This window comes from Nipponia nippon, unplaced genomic scaffold (genome assembly GCF_047370975.1).
Source record: "Nipponia nippon isolate SJK-2023a ecotype South Korea unplaced genomic scaffold, ASM4737097v1 scaffold_5, whole genome shotgun sequence".
NCBI lineage: Eukaryota > Metazoa > Chordata > Aves > Pelecaniformes > Threskiornithidae > Nipponia > Nipponia nippon.
Window position 1 is genome coordinate 61,314,145 of NW_028262369.1, and position 25,465 is coordinate 61,339,609.

The window sequence follows — 25,465 nt, forward strand, 5'->3', positions numbered from 1 at the left end:
TTCGGGCCCCTGCCCTTCTCCAGTCCACTCCCCGAAGTCAGGGATGAGGTACCCAAGCCCTCGCGAAGGATGTCATTTCAGATACAACTCTTTCCAGGGCTGTGTTTTGACCCGATGAGACAGTTCCTTGCTCTTGTGAGTTGGTTACTAAACTACCATCCTGAGGCAGCTAGCTGTCTAAAATATGTACTTTCAAGGCAGTTTGAAGGCTGCTGATTCCTATCCACTGGTCAGGAAGAGAGAAATGTAGCCTTACTTTTAATAGTAGTTTATTCCAGTGGAAGTCGATATAGCTGTTCAAGGACTACAAGATTTCTCTCTTAATGAACCAGATTTTTTAACAAATACCTCCCTGTAAAGGCGTTTCTGACCCTTCAAAATATACAGCTAGTTCAGAAGAATCAGAATTCCCTCACCTAAATTAATCTCTAATAACTTTTGAACAAGTATTTGTATTTTACTGGGACATAATACAAGTATCTTCATAGACCAGCATGACCATCCATCTGACCATCTCCCTTACAGAAGGCCCACCACTCATTTTGCTGCGCTTTGTAGAGTTGATCACTCTCAAAAGGAAATGGTTCTGTCCAGAAATGACCGCTCAATACCAGCTGGGCAATGTGCAATCCTATATCTACTGCCCCTTCCCAGGACCAGAAACCTAATTCAAACCCCACGTCAGAGTGTAGCTCCTTATAGTCCATTCCATATGATGGTGGGAAATCTGAAACAAAGTATGGAAAGCGAAGGAAAGTAGGCTGAGTAGCCCATACATATCCCTTTTGACATTTCCATCACAGATGTGCAATTTTCACTTTCTACACTTTTTATGAAGTTTTTTAAAGCAGAAGGAAACGTTACAGTTTTCACAAGCTAGGGCCTAGAAATCAGGGTTTTTTAACATATTTCAAGTGACTACAGTTGTAATTCCCACTCTTGCAGAAGGTAAGATCATTTGCTTTAAAAAAAAAAAAAAAGTCTGTGGACAAAAACATCTTTACACACGAAGCTGGGTTCCGAGTGAGCTGGAGCTGTTGCAGGAGTACATATCTGTCCAGACCTGAATTCCTCCTCCTCTCTGTCTCTGTCCCTCTCTGTTCAGGAGGGAGCATGCATATATGGCACAGTGCACAGTATATGTCCGTCTCCAACTGCCCTGGTAGACTTCACATGATGTCAAGCCCCGGCGTCCCATCAGGTGGAACACTTCTAAACCTGGACAGCCTTTCTTTTGCACTCCACTTGGCAAGGCAGAGCATATTGCCAAGTCTTCACCCCCCTTAGCCCGTGCCCGGTGATTTTGCAGTGAGCTGGCAATTACTCAGACCGGCGTGTGGTCAGGTTGCGTGTCAAAGACATTTATCTCATTTACAAGCAGAAGATTCCCCAATGAATAATTCAGAAAGAAATAATCCCCTTCATGGTCCATTTTTCCAACCCAAGGCTCTGTCTCTAACAAGCACCCACTGAACGTAGTGAGACATGTTGACTACAGAATTAACGATTTAAAAATCATCGTGTATACCATGCATGCAGATATCACCCAGTGATTCTACTTACTGCTAAAGACAAAAAGCAACCTGTCGGCCCAAACCTCAGTGAAATCAGATGAGGTTTTCCTATCAACTTAAGATGGAGCTGGAATGGATCTAATAAACTGAACCCATAATGCCATCATTCACAGGCTCTCATCACAAGTTAAACTACTGGCTTTTTGGAAGCTACTTGATATTTTCTTTCCAGCAGCCACACAGCACATTGATTTGCACAAAGCTTATAAAAATAGCAATAGCTACAATATGATATTGCCCAGCAAAGGAAGGTAAACTTGCTGTCAGCAATGTTTTCTTCATCCCTCCATTTTTTAAATGAGATTTGCCATACTTCATAAGCACATGGCTAAGTCTGTTTTCTCCTAATTTGTGCATGAATCTGTTATAAATATATTAAGACAGTGCAGAGAACCTCTTCCTTACATCTGTATAATATCCCATGGGTTACCTTACTTTGTGCAAATGAAACGGCTGAAATTTTGGCAATTAGATTACACAGGAAAAAGATAATTTGTGTTAAACAGCAACTCTGATGAAGTGTAAAAACATAACCTTTTTGCCCCATTCTTTTTTCATACTGAGAATGGCCAGCAAGATCTGGTAATTGTCATGTCTAGCCCCAATCCTCTTATATCTGAAGGAAGATGGGTAGGACCAGAAGCAAGTCTATTTTTTCTAACTACATCAGCTAGTCTAACTCAAAAATATCATCATTCCTCCCAAACTGTGCCTGAAGAGCAGCGGTTTTCAACACAGGAGGAATGCAGGAATAATCTCTAAACTTCACACACTATCTAACAGGCAAAATAGCCCTATAGATTTTGGCTTTATGGCAAGTGGCATAAAAGAGGACTGGTTTTCTATACAACTCTAAGCTGTTTAATTGGACATTTTCAGACTTGACATCTCACTTGCCTCAGTTTCCAGAATCCACCACGAGACTCCCTGTGTGAAACTGGGCTCACAGCACGATGGCACCTGAACTGAACAAAAGCTGCAGGCATCTCGAGCTACAACCCTGCCAGTGCTCTCATCTGTAAAACGGAGGTGAATGCCCTCTAGCCAAGTTTAGCCGTTCCCCAATAACCTCAAGTGAAGAGTGCAGTCCATATACAAAAAGTATTGTTACCATTAAAGCACTTTGCCTGTTTCATCATCACACAGAACACGATGCCTTAATGGGCATTTGAATAACCATTAGTGTAAAGTAATATTAACAAGTAACAACGAGTCTCAACATTGAGAAAACATTGATGAAACCGGTCTCCGTGTCTGGGGATGACAGCAGTAGCGATACACACAGACCAAAAGCTTCATTCTGAAAATCCGGTCTGAACTGGCACTGGGAGCTAGAAACCAGCTCTAGGTCCAGGTTCCACAGATGGACTTTGTAAATTCAGCCAAAGTCTCCACGCCTGAACATTTATTGTTGCACATGTGTGTAAATCTAGATCTCAGCTTTGCAGCTTAGTCCACCTTGGAGTTACCAAGCATGATGACATTTCATTGCAAATGTAGTTTTATAGAGCCACCGGTTGTTAGGATACAGCTTTGTTCACCATCGTTAACCATACCATCTCAATTCATCATGCACCCACTGTACCATAAATCTGTTAATTAAAGAGACTCATCTTGTACTATAGTATTTTTATAACAGCCTTCCTCCTAGGCACATATTCAGTTATGTTTCTTCCCCTGTGCTTTATCAGCTTTATGTTTCCACTGGTCACAGCTAATTAGGACTGAGTGAGCTATGCTATTGTAGATCTAAAATGTTGACGTTATAAGCAGCTCGTATCCATCTCCTGCCTATGTCCCCAACATGGGAGGGCGAGAGGAACCTCCTGAAGAAGCAGGACCCTCCATAGCAGCCTCCCTGCTCTCCCAGCCATAGCCACCGCTTTCTGCGGCCCCCTTAAAACTGCCCAGGAGAAAAGACTAAGCAAAACTTGGACTGGGCTCAGCTGGTTTTGATACCAAAGCTTGTACCCAGCTGCTGTGAAGCACAGCCCATTTCCAGTGGATCAGATATGAAAAAGCAGCAGAGCAGAGGGTCTCCGCATCTGAACGCTTACAGAAGGGACCATTTGACTTGGTCACCATTAAGCTGCGTGCCGTTATCAATGCTGGAAGCCTGTATGAGGAATGTTGGCTTTGCCTGTAAGAGTTCCCTGCTGCTTCTGTAATTATATCAGTGAAAATGAGGGCCCTTAATGGGGATATTTATAATCTTTGTCTGAACCATCCTCTTTACTGCATAGAGATCTTCACTTCTGCACGGGGAATTTATGTTCCAACTGGGTCAGTTCCTCTAATAGCATATTGGCTCTCCCTTTATTAGAGGGAAAAATTCAAGATCTGTTAAAATAGAGGGAAAGATCCCATGCGTGCATTGGTCTTTGGGTTAGGTCCCCATGGAAGCTTTTTTCCTCCTAACAAAGCAGAGTAAATTTCCACAGACCAAGCATTATTGAGGCAAGCCATTAATTGCAAAATAAATCAAACAGTTGCAATTTTCTTCCCTTCTCATCTTCGCAGATGTTGTCACATCAACTTGTCTCCTGTGACAGTAATAAACCATGGCCGCTGAGGACACACGCATGTTGTCCACAACTGAAGGAGAGACGGTGAGTCTTCAACAAAACATTTCTTTCCTCCGAAGCAGATAAGCAGTGCACATAGTAAAGACATACATGGTAGTTTAATTGTGCATTAAGGCACACAGTACCTGCTCCTCCCTGCGGCATTTTATCCGTTGCATGACAAAACTCCGGCAGAGCCAGGATCCCTGCCAGGCAGAACTGCACAGTCCAAGCACCGCTTTTTCTCCCATTTCTTGTCTGTCCCAGTGACTTGTCAGGGCAATTACCATGCAGCTATACAAAGTAGTATTTCGCTAATGCCTTGTCAGTATAGGTAAAGGGTATTGAAATTTTCCTGAACAGCCCACAGATCCTCAGACTCTGGTTACCTTCTCCAAGCACAGACAGACCTAAAAGTCCCTTTGCCTTATCTCAGCTTTCAGCGCACTGGTTCACATAACAAGATCTTTTCAAAATTTCTCCATGTATCACAGATTTTCCTTTCATTTAACAAGAAAATAATTTTTTTAATGTTTAAAAAAAGTGAGGCACTTTTAAATTTCCAGGTATTTAGGCCTTAAGTGCAAGGCCATTTTGTAGCTCATGCCTTGAATTCATTGTGGTATTTCCCCAAGGATGTTGTGCTACCGAGTTTCTCTTCTAACCAGCAACTTTACAAATTGACAAACTATAAGAAGGGCTTCTGCTACAGAATGAAGAATCAATAGCTGTCTACTTGGATAGCCTCAAAAAGTGCTTAACTTTTAATTGAATGCTGAAAAAGAAATTGCAAAGTGCAAGAGCTCAAAACAGCATGAAGCCTACATAATTATCTTTCTCCTTGCAGTTCCTTATGCAGACTAGAGACTAATTAAACACATGTGCAGGCTAGAAAATGATTTGCAAAGATATATCTTTTGTCAGTTTGCAAGGGGACCTAACCAGAAGGAAAGTACTAGCAAAGAAGAGGAGCCATTGCCACCTGTCTTGTACTGTCATTTTTACTAGTACCTTGGTTTTCAGTTTCCCTCATCTAGAGTAAAGACAAATTAGATTTTGCATCTTTACAACGAGAAGAACAAAGTTCAGGACAATGGCAAACTCAGGCCCCAGGCTTCAAGAGTAATAGAAACACATAGACAGGGGTTTTAAAGCATTTTGGTACTAGCATCACGCACTATACAAATATATTTTTCATTATAAAGATACCTATCCTAACATGACCCATTTACAATACAGAAACAGATTTTTAAAAAAGCATTTGTCTTCCTTCTGTTGCAGAAAGGCAAAACCAAGTAAAGCCTTCAACCTTAAAATCCATTCTTTAGTATTTATCATGCTAACAAAAAGGCCTAAAACATCTATTAAAAACATATTTAGTAAAATCCTTCTCCAACATACAATCACTACCTACCTCTTCTCCCTCTTTTCCAGGAGAAAAAAAATCTCAGCCTGCTCACCAGGGCCTTAAATTCTCTCTCTTTCGCATCCGAAGTGAAAGCACCTGCTCAGGCTCACTCTCAGCTGGCAGGATTGAATTAGAGCCCAGCAACCATTGCCCTAATAGGAGGCAATATTATTAACTTTAATTCATTCACATCAGCATTGATCAGAAGCAGTTACTGAGTATCAGGAAGACATCAGGATGTCAGTACATGGTGTTCAAGGCCAGTGTAATTACCACAGAAACGAAGGATGCTGTGATCAGTCCAAACAATCGTGAGTAATTATAATGGAAAATTCTGATCTTCTGTGGGTTTCGTCCCACATGCACCATCTGAAGACTCACGTCGTTCAAAGGGCTGTGGTTTCTGTGAGTCTGGAGTCCGAAAAATACAGTGCCTGCTGCTCCAAAAACTGTAGCTGGCAAGTACATTTTTAAGGTGGTGATGGCAATCTTCAAGGGATATTTCCCACCAGTGAACCACCGTAGGGCAAGAGAAAGGCGACTACACTGCTCATAGATGGTGCCGCTCCAGGATTTCGAACGCCTGCGCAAATTAAAATGAAATTTTAAGTATGTTATGGCACTGCACGGCTCTGGCAGAATAGTTCAATGCCACTTTAGGATCTCAAGCAGGCTGGTGGAACAAGACCGCAAGACTTTGGATGTGTCAGTCTCTCTGGTAAAGCTAACGCTAGATACCCCAAAGCCTGAAATCGCACGCGCAGAGGGATGCTTTCCTGAAAATGTTTCCTGCGAGAGGGGCTGTGGTAGAAGTTGGGAGGGGAGAAATCGTCCAAGATGAATGATCCTTTCTCATCTTTACCAGCAATTGCACTCCATCATCCTTTTAAAACCTCTGATGTAAATAAATGCACTGCTATATCCTGTCTCTGGTTCTCCTCCATTTCCCTGGCTCCTCTCCTGCCAGACATCCCCTTAATCCCTCCACACCTGGGGAAGCACAGGAAGGGGTGGGGGGACGCAGCATTGGCAGGTGACTGCTCTCTTTTGCTCTCACTCAAGTGCCCTCCCGATGAAGTCCTTTTCATTAGCATCGCTGCCCCCCACCCCAACAGGAACTTTCTGTCCCCAAAATCCATCCGCCCTCTTGCCAAAACACGGAAAGCAGAAGGGGACAGCGGGAACAAGAAGGCTGGTTGCTCGTATGTGTCCTCACTATGGCAAATATCACGCTCAGATTCAGCTTGGTGAATACCAGCTGGCCACGTGTGGGCTGCCTGGGGCCACTTCATGCCATAAAATATCCCAGAGCTGTCAGAGAGTAACACTTCTAATTTTGGCGTAGTGAAACATCAGCTCTGGAGGAGCTTTGCAGGGCCCGGCGGTGCGTGCACTACCGGACTGCTTTGTATCCCCACGCACAGCCAGCCCTGCCCTCCCCTGCTTGCACAGCCCTTATAGCTCAGCATCTATAGCTCCTGCAGGATGCACAGCTCCTGCGAGCACAGCCGGGGCTGCCGCAAGTCCCCATTGCACGGCCAATGCTGCCACCCTAATGCAAAGCGAAGAATATATCCACCAGGCAGCAAGCCTCCGTCCCCGGCCCTGCACCCCCGCCAGGCAGCCCTGTGGGGTACCTGCGGAGCCCATCAGGGAACCAGGCTGGGGGCATGGAGCTGGGGGATGCTTTATCCACTGATTTTCAGAGCTTCAAGAATAGGCACAATCAGCCTCCCGCAAGGCGCCGGAGTTTATCGGAAAGCCATCCCAGCCTGGTGAAATGGATGCACAGCGCTATAGGTGCGGCCCTCGCTGATGGAGAGCGGGGAGAAGAGAGGGCACTTGCCCTTCTCAGACCCTGCACGGTCAAATGAAGAAATGGTTTCTTATATGCTCTTTCTCACAGTCATATGATGTGAAAAATCCTTAAAAGAAACCTTAAAAGCGTATCCGGCAGAGCGTTCAACTGATGGAAAAAGACTTGGCACTGTCATTTTTAGCCATCTTAAGACATTAGGCAACATGAATATTTTAAGAAAACATAGAAACGTGCAGAATAGCTAAAATAAATGCTCTTGCCTATCAGTTTAATATTTCCTCCCTGTGAATACTTCACTAATTTCTCCTCCAATGGAAGCTCGCTCCCAAAAAGCAGCCGGAGAGGCTGTTGGCCGGGCCTGCTCCCGTTAGGAAAATGGCAATGCTGACATCTACCGCCGGCAGCGCGGCATCGCCTGCGCCCGCCGCCCGCAGGTGGGCTCGCCCCCCGCCGGGTTCGTGAGATACGGCCAGCTGAGGGCAAACGCGCATAACCGATAGGCGAAGGAAAAGTAACCGCTGCCATGCTGTTACAGCCCCAGGCGACGGTCTGAAGTGCAGATATTTATCGAAGGCTGCGTTGCACCGATCTCATTTTTGTTACGGGCTCAGGTACCTTCAAAATATAAATACTCAGTGCAGGTAAACATTTGCTTTCTTTAGGAGACCCACAGGACTTTTATGCATTAATTCTCTCCCCCTTCTAGATTTATTTTCTCTGTTAAGTTTTACGCTGTTCCTTTCATCCAATTAGTACTAAAATCTTCTTTTTTTCATCATGGAGCAGATAGGAAACATGTTTTATTTCCTGCAGCAAGAAAGAATAAACCGCCCCCAAAAAAGCCTTAAAGATTACAAATGAAACTTATAACGTTTGTGCCTCTCTGCGGCGTTTGAACGCTGCACCTCTAATAACATTTAAGTGACCTTCAGGAGCTCCTTGTTGTGTATGTTATAGGAACCATCCACAGGGGGAGGAATAAACCTTGAAGCTGCAAACCAAATGCAATACTGAGAGACACTGGCAATTAATAGAAACAGAGAAATTGGGTATGGCTGTGCATACATTAGGGAGGATACGCAGAATCCACCCTTTCCATACACGGCAGAGCACGCAAAGTGGCTTTCAGTTGCGCGTGAAAAAGTTGCAAGAGTTTATTGCAAGACGAGTTGTTCCTAATTACATTTTTTAAGCGTGCCCTTATTGGAGCATTCCCAATTATAAGCAATTAATTAGTTTCTTTATAAACTGGTACGACAGCCATTCCCGCTAGCACCTCCTCGACACATTATGCACAACACGCAGCTATTGGTGCAAAGTACAACACACTTCTGAAATGATCCTGCCATTGCTGACATATTTCATCAAAAATCACTTAAAAATAACAGAAGCTTGGTGCTTCTTTTTCCTCTCACATCTTTCTCAATATTCAGAGCTAGTACGCATGAGGCCCAGCTGTGGTGCATTGGCATTAAACTATGTAAGATCAACACCTGATGAGCATTTTAACTATAGTACAAGGTGTATTTAAGCAGGGGTGATGGTTTTGGTGAGTCTCTTGGGAGGAAGGCGGTAGCTGGGCTGGTTAGAAAGTGTCTGATGAAAGACTTCATCAAGAAGAGAAACTCCTCAGACAGGTTGGTGATGGTGGGGCTCTGTGGTATGCTGGAGAGCTTGAGCCAAGCCCCTCTGTTGCTCAATCTGGGCTCAAATCTCCTTCCTGCTGCCTTTGGTGTTGGCTAATTTGGAGGAGCAATGGTTTTTTTCCCCCTTGCTTCAACAATGTTGCATTCTCCTTAGAAAGGGGGGGGCCTCAGAAAAAGCCCCCTTTTTTGCAGGATAGAAAAATGGTATCTTACTGAGCTGTTATCTATCCTAGTGTTTATATTGCAACACCATCTGTCTCCTGCAACGTGTTTGCTGTACATACGTACCACAAAGAGCTATTTGCTTGATAGATGGATGCAGGAAGACCAGTGAGGTTGTGGTGCTGCCTCTGTCCTAGCTGTTTCTTTGTGGTTAGCTCAGACTTTCTCTTTGCAGAGGGCTCACGTGTCCCTCCTGCACAAGAGTGCAATGTCTCTGGTGATGATGCTCATTTGTCTTAGGGAAACATTTGCAGGCTGTTACTAGGGTGGAGGACTTTATGCTCTGGGCACTGAGCACAGAAGAGCCCCCAGGTAAGTGGCAGGGAGGGAGGAGGAGGAAGGACTGCATGAGCCACCAATGTGGGGCCTGGCAGTCTGTGGGATTCTGGTGGCCGCAGACCACCCTGCCACCACTCAGCAATGGGGACCCGAGGTAACACATTGTCATCTTGGCTGATGTTCCTTGAGGAAAGAAGGGGTTTGGACAGTTTCCAGGAACCTCCAGCCCTTTCCCTGCAGCACAGGCGGTCCCACCTGCAATCCCTAAGCTAGGGGAGACTAGGGCTTGTGTGAAAAAGCTACTTTGAGGGAGAGGCAGTCCTTTCCAACACAACAATAAAATAAAACATAGCTGTCTTTAAATGGAAAGAGGAAGAAAGCATAGAGAGCAATGCTCTTCTGCCCTAATTCAGAGTATTCAGCCCTACCTGCATGCCAGGGTGCTAAAACCAGTGGTGCATCAGCAGAGCAGAGACAATGTGGTGCTGGACTGGGGCTGGCTGCTCTGAGTCTGGTACCCCCATGGGTTTTGGGGGCACCTACAACTGGCACCTTTGAACTTTACTAATGTTTAGGGAGAGGTAGGGGAAAGTATTTTTGAAACAATGATATAATCCCACTCTCTTTTTTTTTTTTTTTCTAGTGTATGAGGTAATGAACATCTTTAGTGTTTAAAGGTGCTGTGAGAAGCTGCAGGGCATGTGTGAATGCCAACATTTTATGGAAGGGGTGGTTTTACTGCCAGCAGACTTTAAAAAAAAAAAAATCCCTGCAGTTTATATTAATAAGACTGGATGTTATTGCGTGTCAGGAGTTATTGTGATTTATAAAGTACTTCTTACTTGGTGTGTAATGAAAACACTTGGCTCTCAGTCCCAGTCACTAACGGGAGATGATAGTAGCTTTATCTGCAATAGCCAACTTGACCTGGAACCCTCTGTCATTTTTAATGATATTTTAGTGCTGCCTTTTGCTTTCACCTGAGCTTAGGGTAGCCTCAACTTTCCTAATGTGAATAAATGATAGAATTCTCTTTATAAAAGAAGGAATTTAAGAGAAAAGGGGGAAAACTGCACTGTTTGGTATTAATGCCCCAAACAGCACTGCTCCGTGAGTGTAAGTCCTCATTTTGTAATGCTGCAAAGTTGGTCCTTTAATAACATGCTCTGCTTGCTGTTCTCAAGCCTCTCATTCAGGACTATTATTCTTCTGTTGAGAATTTGACACATTAAAGATACCAAAAATATAACAGGGGAAAGGGGTGGAGATGGGTGTAAGCAGATGGATGGGTCCAGAGCTAAATAATTATTCCCAAGTGTGCTTCTTAAAAAAAAAAAAAACACCCTGTATTTAACACCAAAAGAGTATTACTGTGAAATAGCTGTGAGTGCGGGAAAGACACTTTCAGAAGAGGACTCCTCAGGACCATGCTGGATTATTCTTTGCCCCAAAAGCGTGTGCGTGTGTATAAATTTTAAAAAGCAAGAAAGCCAACATGCACAGGGCTACCTTTGCTACTCCCCTGTTCAGCTATTCTTTAAATGATTAGGTAAGGTATGGGTATAGCTTGATAACTGGGGATCACTAGCCCTGCAAAGGTAGGGCTGGCTCCTAAGATAATGCCTTCCCTTGTTGGCTCCTGTCATGATAATACAACCCAGTATAAAACTTCCTACCTGTGCATCATCTTTGCTGTTATGAGCTATTTCAGTATAGTCCTGTGGCATCCCTAGGGTTAGAGCAAGTGGGAATTACTGGGAAGGAAAAGAGCTCAGCAAACTCCCTGAGTGGGGCAAGGTGTCAGAAATAGCTCCAGCCTGAGCAAAGCCCCAGTGCGCACTAGTGCTGCACTGGATCCATCTAGCTGCAGGGAAAGTTGGATTTAAAAAAAAAAAAAAAAAATCGGAAGCAGCTAATGTATCCTGCTGGTTTAAATGCAACAAAGCTCCTGCGTTCCTCTGGGAGCAGCAGGAAAGCTGGGCACAGTGGCCCCCTTCCGCAGAGCTGCGTTTCCTCGCTGCGCATGCTGCATGTGGATGCAGGGCTGCAGGTACAGGGGAAACCTTGCCCTTGCCTGTCCTGCTGCGCCTGTGGTGGCCTGCACACTGCCTGCAAGAAGCCTGGCCCACCTGGCAGGGAGCCAGCAAACAGTATCACGCTTGGGCTGCTTCTAAGTTGGATGCTGGAAACAGGTACAATATAACTCTGTTTCCAGGTGTAGGGAAAAGAGCTTGCCACCTGGGGGGCTGAAAAATCTCAACTACCCAGAAATGTGGTCATTTTTGGCAGTGAAGATGGGTGATGTCACCTGATCTGCTTTGGACCTCTTGTCTTGTCCCTGAGCAAGGCTGGCCCCATCCAGCCCCACTTGGCATGGAAAAAGCTCCCATCAGCCTCTTGCCGAATTTCTACACTTGTAAAAACCCCATGAACTATTTCACCAGCAGCTGGGGCATGTGATAGGGCCAAATCAAGAAGCTGGAAAAACCTGGGTGAAAGGAATTGCTACTAGATAGGTTGTCATTGTACTTGGCAATCCAGTCTTTTCGGCTGTGCTTATTTTATAACTAAATGCAAGACTAGGTCCAAGGCAGAAATACGATGTAAAAGGAGAATAAAGATAAAATACACTTAATTTTAGGTGGCAAATGCCGTCCTCCTTTGAGATAGGAAGGTGTGTTAGGAAAATGGCAAGGAATAGTATTCTGTAGAATCACTGTCGCAGCCACAAGAGCCGAGTACATGGGATGGTACAATTGCCTTAGAGAATGGCAAATATTTTACAGGCAGCCTCCCTCTGAAATGCGGTTGGAGAATGACCACAGATGCTTACAGGAGACTTAATTGTCCTTGCCAGCAAGGCTCATTATCCATACATAAACATATGTGCTGCTTCTTAACAGCAAAGTGCATTTTTTCAAGAGAATATTTTAAATCTGAACTGCTTGAGTGTCAACTTAGTTGAGTCTGGCTTTGTTTTAATTACACCAGCCATTGGATTGTGTGGGAGGATGAGGGATGTGCTACTTCTGTAGGCAGAAGAAGATATGTTTGCAAAATTACTACATATAAAACATTGCTCTGTCATTCAGCATTGCCACAGGAGCAATGTCAGAGGTCAGTAATGAGTCTTAATGCCTATTTCAGTGGGTTTTTGCTCAGGGCTTCAGTCAGGGTCACCTTTTTAAGAGGTTTCTGCCTCTCATTAGGTTGAAACTATGTAAAGTGAGAGCTGCACCTTGGGTCTGTTGCCCTACACCTCCCGCAGTCCCTTATACCAGAGCAGGCAGGTGGAAAACACAGCTAGGTTGGACTAACAACTTTTTTTAAATCCTCCTTCTGCATTTGTGTAAAGCACTGGAGGGCCAGACCCCAGGGAAGCAGGCAATTTCCTGCAGGTATTTAACAAGGTGTGGCAGGAAAATGGGGAGAGTGCAGCAGCTCTGGAGGCAGAATTGCCAACAAAGTGGTTTTCTCTCCTCAGGCTCCGTTTATAACCACCTCGCTGGTGACGAAGATGAGGCCCAGGTACTTCAAAGCATGTATAATGTTGGGAGTGGGCTCAGAAAGAGCAGCCTTTGAAGTGTGAACTGAAGAATAGTGGGTTGGGCATGGGATGAGTGGGGAGAGCATCCTGACAAGTGGAACAGGTTGGGTGAAAGGAGGGAGGGATTTTTTTTTTTTTTGCCAAGCTATCATATCGATGTTAACCAGGAGACCTGTTCACATCTCTTCAGCTTGGTCAGATTTTTCAAATAATAAAGTTAACTGTGGCAGTAATCAAACTGCTGGATATTGCAATGGGTCAAGTATAATTGAAACATGCCAGAATGCAGCTACTGTCAGGTGGTGCTCGATGAACAAGAGGGTTATCGTGGGCTGGTGTTCACTCCCCCCTTTTCATGGGCAGGAATGAACAAAACCCACTTCAGCGAGTGAGCTGGGCTTGGCTGGGCATGATACCCCAAGCTTGCTGAGCTCAGGCAGTCCTGCACTTCACAGAAAATTAAAGAAAATCACCAGGGTTATTTTGCATGTACCCCAGTCCTTGGTGAAGTGCCCTGGAGGTCCCACCACTGTAGCTCAGCAGGAACACTGCTAACATACAACTTCTGCTGTCTCCCCACAGCCTGAGCATGGCATTTCTAAAGCACAACTTGTGATTTTATTTTTTTTTTTTATTTCCTAGGACTGAAAAAGATGCCCAGGACAGCACGGATGCTTGTTGGCACAAGATGCATCCTTGCATCTCCCATGAGTGGATGGCAGATTTTATGAGCATGTTGTTGGGGCATCTTACTTTTTCTAATAGCCAACTCATTACATTTGAGTGTGGATTTTGGGGGATGATGAAAGCCAAAGTTACAATGCCAAAAGCCTTTTAAAAGTCCATCTGTCCTCGCACTGTAAACTTAGCAGGAAAAGCTCTGAGCGTGTGGGAATGGAAACCCAATGCCTGCAGCAAGCCTCTCTCAGCTCATACCATTTGTGAATAAAGGTTAATAACGTTTGAAACTCTTAAAACTCAGGGTTCAGTCTACAGTCCTTAGGCAAAAAAATCCCTTTAAGGATTAATTCAGGATTTCCCTTGTGGGAGCAAGGCTGTGAACTGAGGCTCTGCAGCTCCTGAGTGTTGCTTCCAAAATCTCAAGTCACTTGGTATTCATCGTATCAAAATCAGCAGGGGAAAATATATGAGTGGTGGCTGTTCCTTCTAAATCAGTACTGAAGCAGGGAGTCCTGCCTGCTTGTACCAAATAAAACACCATGTTGGTAGGGCTGCTCTTTGATGAGCAGTTCCAGCTATAGCCAGTGTCGGACTCCCTGCACAGCAGGAAAACAAGTAGCGTGCTTTGTTCCATCTCTTACCAAGAACAGCAAACCAATATGTACAATCAAGCCCAGGCATTAAAAAAAGAAAACCCACAACAAAGCTGAAGTATAACTGACCAAGCAGCAAGAGATTAAAAACTGGAGAAAGACATTACAGTCCATCATAATCCCCACCTCTCTTCTTGCTAATGTTTCAGCATTTAGGGCTCATGTTCTCACTTTTCCCAGCTGAAGGTGCTCAGCTTTCACTTTTTTTTTTACCTCCTCAACTACCATGAGCCTTTACTCACAAAAAAAGGAGATTTCTAACTCTAACAGGATGCCTAGAAAACAAGGTGATGTCCCAAGACTGAGGCTGAAGTCACAAGCCCAAGCAATGCTAACACACGAATGAAAGGGGGACAAAACAAACCAGACAATTACAAGAACACCCAACATATTTATATCTCCTTCCTCATTAATAAGACCCGAAAAAAGGCACAAACCCACAGAAGAAAATCCTCTAGTGAATAGGGGGCATGAATAGCAAGCATATCTGAGCCCCACTGGCTATTCCTGCTCCTGCGGAGGGAGCGATGACTACAGCCCCACAGCATGGTTGTAGCTCAAAGGAGCTTGGGGTCGACAAGTATGGACACCGGACTGGGGGAGCATCTGAGGACAAGGGGTGCTACCAACATCTTGCCCTTGTTTGGATTCCACAACCCCAGTATTTGGCTTTTCCCCTGTATTCAAAAACTATGAGCTAAATCCTGCAGAAACTGTCAGTGGTTTTAAAGAAAAGCACCCCAAACCAGGATTTTTTATTGATCTGGTTTTTGTTTTCTTTCTGGGTTTTTGAGCCCGGTAAGTGTTGCTGAATCAGGATTTTCCATAACCATGAGAGCTACAAATTTGCCTCTGAAAAACTATGAAATCACTTGGGGTACTGACAAAAAGCCTGGCGATGGAGCAGCTTTGAGATTTGGCTGCAGCTGAAGGTGGCCACATTAATAGCTTTCAATTACCGTCTGCTACAACCTGAGGTCTGGAGCTTGTTAAGGGAAGAGTATTTTTGGTTTAAAAGCTCCCTGTACCCCACTTAAGAGTATCCTGAGTGAAGGAAGGAGAAGTTCGAGCTCTTGGCCATGTGTAGTTGTGAAACTGCTTGGTGAGTCCTGTTGCATTTATCCTTTGGGGAATTTGGAGGTCTGGTTCTCCAGCTGGTCCTCTGTGCCTGTGATGGTTTTGCAAGCCTGGTCCTGGGTGTACCTGACGGCTGCTGCCCGTAGCATGTGGGGTCTGTCTCTTACAATGTGGCCTGAGTCCTAACTCAGTCCTCCAGGAGTGAGCAGAGTATAAATAAGGAAAATAATATTCCTTGTTTGTGCTGGTTTGGATTTTTTTCTCCTACCTTGCTTGCTTGTAAAGAGACAACTTGCCCCATGTGCCTAGCTTTCTGCAGCAGAGCGCTCGCAGAGCCCAATCTCAGCCCAGTCATAGTCTGGGTAGAAAAGCCTCACTTGTGCTAACAAGGTCATAAATCCTCTCTAGTCCTACACTGGGCTGATTGCTGTTCTGAGGAGTTTGCTCAGAGCCTCTGAAATCGCTGGAGTCTTCCACTGTGTGTAGATCAAAAGGAGCAGCTCTCTGTGATAAAGGTAGGAGCTATCAGGATGTCAACAAATAAATTGGATTTCTGGCTAAACTGTCAGAGCTTGTGTCTTAACACAGGGTGGGTGACAGCCAGGCACTATTATTATTATTATTATTATGGAAAACATCATATCTGAGATGATATCCCCTGACCCTGTTCTCCCAGGTGCTATACACAACAAAAAAGTCTCTGGCTTGAGGATATTTCTGCTTAAGCAGGGTTATGTGGGAAGGAAAGGAATTGCTCCAGGTTACATGACAGCTCAGGGCAGAGCTAAGGATAGACATGGGCTTTGCCAGTTGTTGTACTAGCAGAGCTTGCATGTAGTTCCCACAACAGGAGCGGGCTGTCAGCTCTCATATCGCCTGTGCAAGGGAGGGACATCTTGTAAAAATAATCAACGGTTTCTCTTTTCACCTATTCTTGCTCACTTTCCTATTTCCCAGGGGACTTCTGAAAATCCTGATGCTGTAGTGTTTGTACACATGGGGCAGGCTTCCTCTAACGTTTGGTTTCATCCTGCCGAACTATCTTGCGTGTCGGCTGCTTCCCCTGCTCTCCTCCTGCACGCCTTCCTGGGGAGCTCAGGCTGCAGCTGGAGACCTCTGCACCTCCTCCAGGTGTGCTGCCTGAAAGGGCTTTGCCAAAATTTCATGTACGAATTTTCTGCCGTCAAGGTTTTCTTTGTTTTCACTTAGCTGAATTATTGTGAAAATCTAAATTTAGTAAGAGAAGAGCCTCAAAAGGGTCGACTTCTGTGCACAGGGAGAGAGATTGCTGCTTCTTCTAAGGCTTTCCTAAAAAGTGCACATTGCGGAAGGAAAACCCATGCAACTGAGGCCGGCAGTTGGCAAAGCAGCTGCCTGCTTGGCTCTTCTCTTTGCTGTTCTCGGGATGCTCAGGTGCTGTTTCAGGGCACACCAACGAGCTTTCCATTGCCGGCAAGCCTGCAAAGAAGGATGCTCTGTGTGGGTGAATATTTTATTTTCTTTCCCCCACTCCCGCCCCAGCCAGAGCCTCGGCACAACTGCTGGATCTCCTACGTTGCCATCTGACTGCAGCGCGTGCCTTGCGCGGTGCTTGGCACCCGCAGAAGGGTGCCTCAGGCATAGCTTTTAGCGAGGAACCATGAAATCTCTGCGCCGCGCTAGGGATGCGGTGCGGCGCGGCAGCGTGCAGCCAGCCCTGGGTTCGCGTGTGTGATATCCCTCCTGGGGCTTTTTGCCCCGGTGGCCTAATGGGGAGCTCCTCTCTGCAGAGAAGACAGCAGGCAAAGGAAAGCCAAAATTCATTAGCTAGCTTGCTTTCAGTGACTTGGGGGGGATATCCGCACTGTTTTACGTCCTCCTCGTTTTTGAGACCAGGCAGAACCCCTTCCTTATTTTATCATTGCAATTGCATAACATGCATCACTTCCTCCCTTAAAGAAGTTGCTTTAAAAATCATCACCTTTTCTTTTTTTTTTTTTTTCTTTCAAGTAATGGCAAAAGGAGGTTCTCTCGTTACTGAAGTGTACTTGTTGGTTAATTGTATGCATGTGTACTTCTGAATTTGTGCAGAGGGCTGTGATAATCCCCCAATCTGCTGCAAAAGCCAGCCTGGTCTCCCTGTCCTCTCTCCTGTGGGCAGCTTGTGGCAGCCTGAAGTTTAAATAGGTGAGGATGGCTGGGGCCTCTCAGGGATTAGGACATTTAAGTGTTTCTCCTAAATATTAGGAAAGGCCCCTCGGGGGGGGGGGGGGGGGGAGTATAATTAATTAACTGACCAAGATAATGAATACATGCCGAGCGAGGGTACTGGAGTCAATGCAAAGAGCCATGTGAGGTTTGGCAGATGTTAACCCTGCACTTCACCTGCTGAATTGGCACTGGGATGAGGATGCATGTAGGGTCTAAAGCCCTGGTTAAGGGATCTTGCAAGCTTGGGGGAGACTGATTTCGTTTAATGCCCAAGTGTCCCTGGCCTGTGGACCCAGCCATTAAATAACAGTGGTAAAGCTATCCTCTGCTCCATCGGTGAGGCTATGAGAAATGTAGTGGACTTATGTCTTTTATAGCTGAAATAGTAGGAAGAAGCCATCCCAACTCTTTTAGAGCATCAGGGCTTAGGGGATTTTCTGCTCCTGGCGAGAAGAGGCTTCTTGCACAGGGCAGAGCCTGTTTGTGCCTGACCCCAGCATGCCTGGGGCAGTGGATGAGGATGCTGAGCTTCTCCAGGTGCCTTTGGGGAAAATGCTGCCAGGCTTGGGATCTGCCGAGCCTTCCCTGTGGGTAGACTGGAGGTGAAAAACAAGTGGGTTTGTTCCACACTGAACATGCCCACGTCTTGTCACACAAATGTGCAGCACAGATGAAAACAAAAAACAAGCTACAGATGGACACTGGCAACCTGTCGCTAAGCGCAAGCCTCTAAATTCAAAATAAACATAATGCAGCAGCTAGCGTCTTCTGAATGGGATCTGCCGAATTTCCATTGCAGATATTGTAATGTCCTGATTGTCGTTCACAACCAGGACTTAATTTCAACTCAAAATTTCATCCGTGTGTAAAATAACTTCCTGGATGGGTCATAAATTTTCATACTCGTTATTGGTGCTGCAGTTGAGTGTCTGAGTCACGGTGAGGTATAAGGCCCCCAAGGAATTGTAGCAGTCTTGGTCAGAAGAAACTGTTGAAGATGACTGGATCTGTCCTGAGACTTGCAGATGCTGCTTGGGTCACCCCTGGGAAGTTTCTCTAATCTTAGAAAACACTAATCACAAAGACACCACAGCCTCCACGGGCAATTCATCTATTCCCATGCCTCTGTCCCCCTGCCACTAGAAAGTTGTTGTTTTTTTTTTCTTGAACGCCTCTCCTAGCTCTCCTTTGCTGCAGGTGGCACCTCTTGCTTGCCCTGTCCTGCGCTGAACGAGCCCAGGGGAGGAGGCAACTCTCCCCAGGAGGTCTGGCAGGCTGCATGTGACAGAAGTAGCCAAAGGAAACCAAGCAAATATTGCTCTTGACATATATAAAGCAGTCCTGGCTAAACAGGGTCATTTCTGGAGGGCAGGAGCCGAGGGCTGCCCAGGGAGGTGGCGGCAAAGGCATTTCTCTAGAGCTACAGCTCCTCTGGGCTGGCTCCCACGCAAAACTCTTTCTGGAGGCACTTAAGAGGTTTTAATTCAAGCTGCTCGCTGGTGCCAAGGCTTTCTTCTCCTACCCAGGAAGATAAGAGCAGCTGCGCTTGGCCAGACCGGAGCTCCCTCTCGCCTGGTATTTTGTCTTTAGCTGAGATCAGAGGTGGCTGTGAGGAGAGGAAGGCAGGCGCTTTCCCTTGCCTAACCTCCTCACATCGTGTGGCCGTGGCTCCCAGAGCACCAAAAACCCCTGTGCCCACTTCTCCCTGAAAGGGGCTCCCAAACAGGCACGGGGAAATCAAGGGCCAAACTGCAGAGAAAGGTTTTGGTTTTTGGTTTGTTGGGGATTTTTTTGTTGTTTTTTTGGTTTGGTTTTTTTGTTGTTGTTGACTGTGGTGCAGTCCCTGCAAAGTTCACTGAGCTCCAAGTAATTAATCACGGAGTACATGTATTTGTGTGTGTGCCCAGGGTAATTAACTGAAGTGAAACACATGTATTTCCAATCTTACATGCTGTGGTTAAGATAGAAATGAAGATGACCGTCAAATTGAATTATTTCTTTACTAGCAAGGCTCAGGGACATTTCTACAGCTATGTAATTAATTTTAATTGTGCATATGAGTGACTCCTATCAGGGTTTCAAGTGAGATACTGCATCTGTATCCCACGAGGAAGGCCATAACTATTAGTGTATAGGAAGGTATATGGAGAGTGAAGTTTTGGTGACCTATTTTCCTTTCACATCTGAAAATTTTCAAGCTGATGAAAATAGAGAAGCTCCTCCGAAGAATGTCCCTCTTCACCAACAGACTGAAGAAAGGATCTTTGCACATCAATATACAACTTAATGTTTTATACAAAAAGAGACTGAAAACAGAATTAATGCTTTGGTCCTCCAAGTATTTTCTCAAATGCCACGCCTGACACCAGCCACTCCATGGTGAACATCTGTGAGATCCTCACATCTCACTGTTATTCATGTTCCTCTCACTTTGGTTAGTTGGGGTTTATTACCCAATATCTGCTCCTTTAGGTGGACTTCTTTAGGACTTCTGTAGCCATAGAAGGACTGTATTCTGTTCTTCTCTCTGCCATTAAGTTGCTGAAAAACTTGGACAAAGACAGCAGCAGCTTGACAGCTTTCCACGCCGTTAAAAGGCGCATCGTTCTTAGGTCTCTGCGGCATCATGTAGGGATGCTCTGAAGTCTTTGTCGGACAGAAGTTACTAATGACAAATTACAGACAGGGTCGAGGAACGCTGAAATGGGAAACTCGGGCAAAGCAAGTCCTTCGCTCGTCTCCTTGTGTTGTGAAGTAGGCACAACCTTTCTGTGTGGCACACAATTTTTAGATATCTGCATCGTAATTTAACATGAAACATTTTTCAAAGGGCTAAGTGTTAAAGCACAAAGCAGAGTTAGAAAGTATAACCTTTATCATTACCATTGTGGAGAAAATATTTACACTGTCTTAGCTTTCGTTTGCTGATGAAATACCATCTAGTGGCATTGGAAAAAAAAAACAAAAACAAAACCAAAAAAAACCAAACTATGCTATGTTTTAATTGCAGCCTGGCTTTTGATCCGATGTGTATTTTGAAGGAGGAGAAAAAAAAAAAAAGAGGAGGAGAGAGAGAAATGTGGCTTTGTGTGTATTCTGTGTTACATTATTATTCAGTAAGCCTTAAATCACAAAAGCTCTTACAGGAAGATTCATTATCGCATTAAGCACGAGATAGGGAGGGGATGCCTTGCTGGCAGTCGCAGACAATATGTTGCTGTTTTACTTTGTTTGGGTTGGTTCCCCCTTCCCCTTTGGGGGCCGTGTGCTCTAGAGAAACAGTTTAAGACACAGTTGGATGGAAAAAAAAAAAAAAAAAGAAGAAAGGCAGAAAGAGGCAAGTGACCGCAGTGCAAAGCGCTGTTTCGGCAGGCTGGAGGTTTCTAACGGCTCCCCTCTGACTTCAAACACCTCCCCAGCCTGCAGCGAGCCCTCGCGTGCAACTTTGCAGCCTGATAAGCATCACCAGTGAGAGATGCCACGGTACCCAGCATCCCCCTGCGGTACCCAGCCTCACCCCACGGGCATCTCCTCGTCCCCCCGCGGAGCTGGGCTCTCCAGCCCTGCACCAGGGATTTCCACCTTCTCTACTTCTCTGCAATGCTGTATTTTCTCACCCAGTGTTTTCTTCTCCTGCCCTCTGAAAGCTTTTCTTATGTTCCCCAGGGAGCTGGGCACTGTGGGGTGATGGGGAGGGTGATGGCCCAGCTCTGTCAGGGAAAGGACCTTCTGGAAATAACCAAAAATATTTGCAGAGCACTCAGATCTCAGTGTTGCAAGTAACAGGGAAATGAAAGGATTTTCTTCTCCAAATTGCTGATTTACAGTGGCTCAGCTTGCGGGTGACCAATCTGAGCCAGCAGCGGAAAAAAAAAAGAGCTGAGATTTTGGAAAATGCTCAACACCTGACAGGAGGCAGGTTTCAGGCACATCATATGGGATGCTCACTAATGAATAGCCTGGCAAGCAGGGTTTTAAAACAAAAAAAAACAGTGTAGGCCATGTTCTCAAAGTGATGATTCGTTTAAAAAAAAAAAAAAAAAGATATTAAAGCCCATTTATTCTGCTTTGAAAACTAAAATCCATGCAACAGAGGCCCTGCCTGGATTGTTCTTTTGGTTACAAAACCCCCGTTCTTTCTGCGAGGGAATTCCGCAGTTTCAAGACTGACTGGTTCCCTAATTTGTTTCTTTAAAATACAATAAAAAAAAAAACAAAGATACATCACTTGCACGTTACATTTTATTGATGTTACTGTAAAATACATATTTGCTTGCATTCCTAATTGGGGAAGCACAGATGGCAGTGGCTTCTGCTAGAGTGATATGCTCTTTAAAATATCTGGTAACATTGCAACAAAATATAGTCATTAAAATGAGCGTCTGCAAGTGCCGCAGGAGTTTTGTTCTCAGGAGCAAGGCGCTCCCCTGTTTTAAGGAGGGAGTGCTTGGTTTAACCCATCCCTGGGCTGGTACCTGTCGTGGCGGGATAAATCCGGCATGGTGGGATAAATCCAGCACAGCGGGATAAATTCGGCACGGTTTGCCTGAGCGTGGTGCTGCCGAAACCGCTTGCTTGAGGGCAAGTTTATCCTTTCTGCAGGGAGGCGTTCGTAAAGGGGGTGATGGGCCCGCAGGGTCTGGAGCTGGTAGAAGTCATAGATAAAATTATTTTGGTGTTGTGTTCCCTGTGCACAGTGTGTGCAATAAAAGGGGAGCTAAGGAGCAACGACTGCCTCCTCGAAAACACGTTGGTGCTTATGGTGTCTTGAGGACTTGGCTCTTGGAAGGATAGCACTGCCTTGAAAGAAAAAATAAGAAAGCAAAAAAAGAAAAAAAGGTAGCATTGGATGCAGGTCGTTCATCTTCTTCAGAAGATTGTTTTAATTCTCTCTTCTCATCCAAATCAAGCTGTCACGAGCAACCGCAGAGCAAGTGAGCAGCATTTTGCAGAGCGCTTGCAATGTGTTGGCAGCAAGCAGCGAGCACACGCTGGGAGGGAGGGAGGGGGAAGCTCTTTCAGTCATTTCATTTTAGAAGCAGTTTTGCGAGGAAGCCACCGCCGGGTATCCTATGCTCTTTGATATGGTCCTCTCCCCCGCTGTAGCTCCCTGCCCCGGAAAGCTTGCCGCAACCAGGATGTTTTACCACCAACACCTCAGCCCCTCTGGTTTGGGGACAACTCTGCATATATCAGTGCCCTTACGCCCTCCCTTACATTAGGAGGGTTAAAATACTAACAGCTCGTCAGGAGCTGAAGTTTCATTAACTTTATGTTTTAAGAGGCTCCACTCCAGCCACGTGTTCGCGTGCGTACCTGGTGTTACTGGGTTTGCAGTCTCTGGTGAGGCTGATCGTGTGCCTGGCTTCTTACTTGCAAAGTCCCCGTCCCCATCGCCGGGGTTGTTTTTGGGTGCCTTCCCAAGCCTTCCCGGACCTGCGTGGGTCAGGGGGGACAGCAGAGCCCCCTCCCACAGCCAGGCTGCCAGCAGGCATTATGAGACACTCGGAGCCATCAGCCTCTTCGGTTAATTAGAAGCCTTAACTATCCAGCTCACAGAGCCGTGCAGTTACGAGGGCCTCCGTATTGTGGTTTGCTGTAGAAATTAAGGTTGGCTGGTAAAAATCCAGGCCTTTGGCGCAAGAGGGAGCGAGCAGCATGATGGCAAGGTACGGAAAGCATACATCCCCTCCCTGCCTGCTCTGCTCCCCTTTGCTAGAATGGAAAAGGTTGCTATAGGAAGGTATACAATGGCTATAGGGTCATTATGCACCTTCTAATGGCAAGATTGCCCTTTGTTCAGTTGTAGCAGGATTGAACAAGCCATAGAGAATGCCATGGATGTAAATAAATCTCATTGTGTAACACGAAGTGGGATTTACTAATGAGTTGGAGTTTTTTCCCCCCCTACTATTTGTGGGTTGAATTTGTTAGGTGTGTGAGGATTTGGGGGAGAGGGAGAAAAGCAAGCAGGTGAAGCCCTAGGGAAGGTTTTCCTTCACAGCAGCACACCTTCACATTTGCATTTTGGAGAGGGACACGTTTCCAGCGCCTGGGACTGGGGAAGGTGGGCCAGCTGACCCGCTCTGAGCTTCGTATCAGCTGTCGACGTGCTGCTAAGAAAGAGGCAGCCGGGAAAGAAGATGCCTCTGGCTCCCTGCTCTCCCGGGCAGCATTCCCCGTGGGGCACTGGTGCCCTGCTGGAAGGATGGGGGACTTTGGGGGAGCACACCAGCAGTGTTTCAGCGCGTTTCGTGTGGAGCAGGTAAGCAGCCGTAGTCGCACACAGCATTGGTTTTGTCTAAGGTATTGATACACCTCCAGCCAGGCAGACGCGGGGGGAGGAGGGCAGGAGAGAGGGGGGCGAGGTACCAGCTGCGTTATTAAGCCTGATCCCAAACCCTTTGAAGTCAATAGAAAAATTATCCTCGACTTTGATACGCTTTGGATTGGGCCTTTTAAGTCATGTGAAAGACATTTGTGTTATTAAAACAGCAGCAGCAGAACACTGTCGGTTACATCTGCTTTTATTTTTTAATAGCAATGGTAGGTTTAGCCTTGGGCACTATCTAAGACTCATAAATAACCCATGTCAAGTGTAACACACCTACTGAACAACCACAGAAGACAGAGGACTTGGCTGTTTATCTCCCTGCATTTTTCAGTAACGAGCCACTTGTACATTAGGAGGGGTAGATGTCCTCTAGCATTCATTAATAAAGCATCCTTAAACAGCCAGGCTTCTCCTTGATCATGCAGGGCTAATGCGATAAATATCTTCTTTCCACACTCTCCTGACAACTGAAAGACAGGAATGCAGTCTAACTTACAACGTCAGTTGTGCAAGAATATTACAGGACTTATTTCTTGTATGCATGTGTCACGGCTAGGAACGGCACCCACTCGCTGCCAGGATAACGAAGCAAAGCAGGGAGGCTTTCTGAAAAAGCATTCCCAGTACAGCACCGGCGTCACCCCCCATGGTTACGGGATAGTGTGAAACCCCATGGGAAATCCAGGATTGCAGATCGAAACGTTATTCTAGAGGCGCCCACACGGACGTGCTATGCAAGCTCCAGCCCGCTCGGTCACCAAGGTGGAGCTGATGAAGGTCAGATGCCACCATCAAAATACCTTGGGGACCACCAATCACTGTCAGGAGTCAAACTGGGCCTAAACTATCTGAATCTGTTCATCGCTGCTTTCATCCAGTGTTTGACTTTCTATTTCCCAATGGTTCATTCCAGCAGGAAGGCCTTATGCAAATATATATCACTGTCCACACTGATAATGTGTAGGTACCACCCATGCAGCCATTGACCTACAGCACCGGTGCGTCCCACAGCAACCATGGAGAAGCATTGGTTTAACTCAGGCGGTGCAGAACCACACCGGAGACTCAATTTTTAGACCATCGCATCACTTGCAGCACGCCAGTCCTTGAAAACCCTACACGGGTGTGAGCTTGCATTTGGTTTTTTTGCTTAACTAACGTGTTTTATTTACTTCCACCTCTTTCCAAGCAGGCGGGCGTCTCGTCCGAGCCCTCCCGTCTTTGGAGAGGAGACGGGGCCAGACTCAGCTGCTGTGAGTGCTGTGCATAGATATTTTTTTTCTCCTTTTTTTCCCTCTCTCTTCCCACCTCTGCCACCTGCTAATGACTGAGGAGGGCTATACCGTTCCTGAACGGCCCAGTAGCTCCAGGGCTGACACTGCTGGGTAGTGTCTTTCCTCCTGTTTTATTCTGTCGATTTAACAGTGAGGCAAAGCCAGGGCTTCCCGTTTAGGACATTTAAGATATTTGG

The 25,465-nt window shown here is 45.8% G+C and overlaps 1 long non-coding RNA gene across 1 annotated transcript; it reads left to right on the forward strand.

Annotated features, from left to right (window-relative positions):
• The first annotated feature begins 8,902 nt into the window (after positions 1-8,902).
• LOC148052283 (uncharacterized) lies at positions 8,903-15,131 on the forward strand. Its single transcript, XR_015699059.1, has 3 exons — positions 8,903-9,002; positions 12,997-13,040; positions 13,702-15,131. It is a non-coding gene; the product is annotated as an uncharacterized LOC148052283 (long non-coding RNA).
• Positions 15,132-25,465: the final 10,334 nt, after the last annotated feature.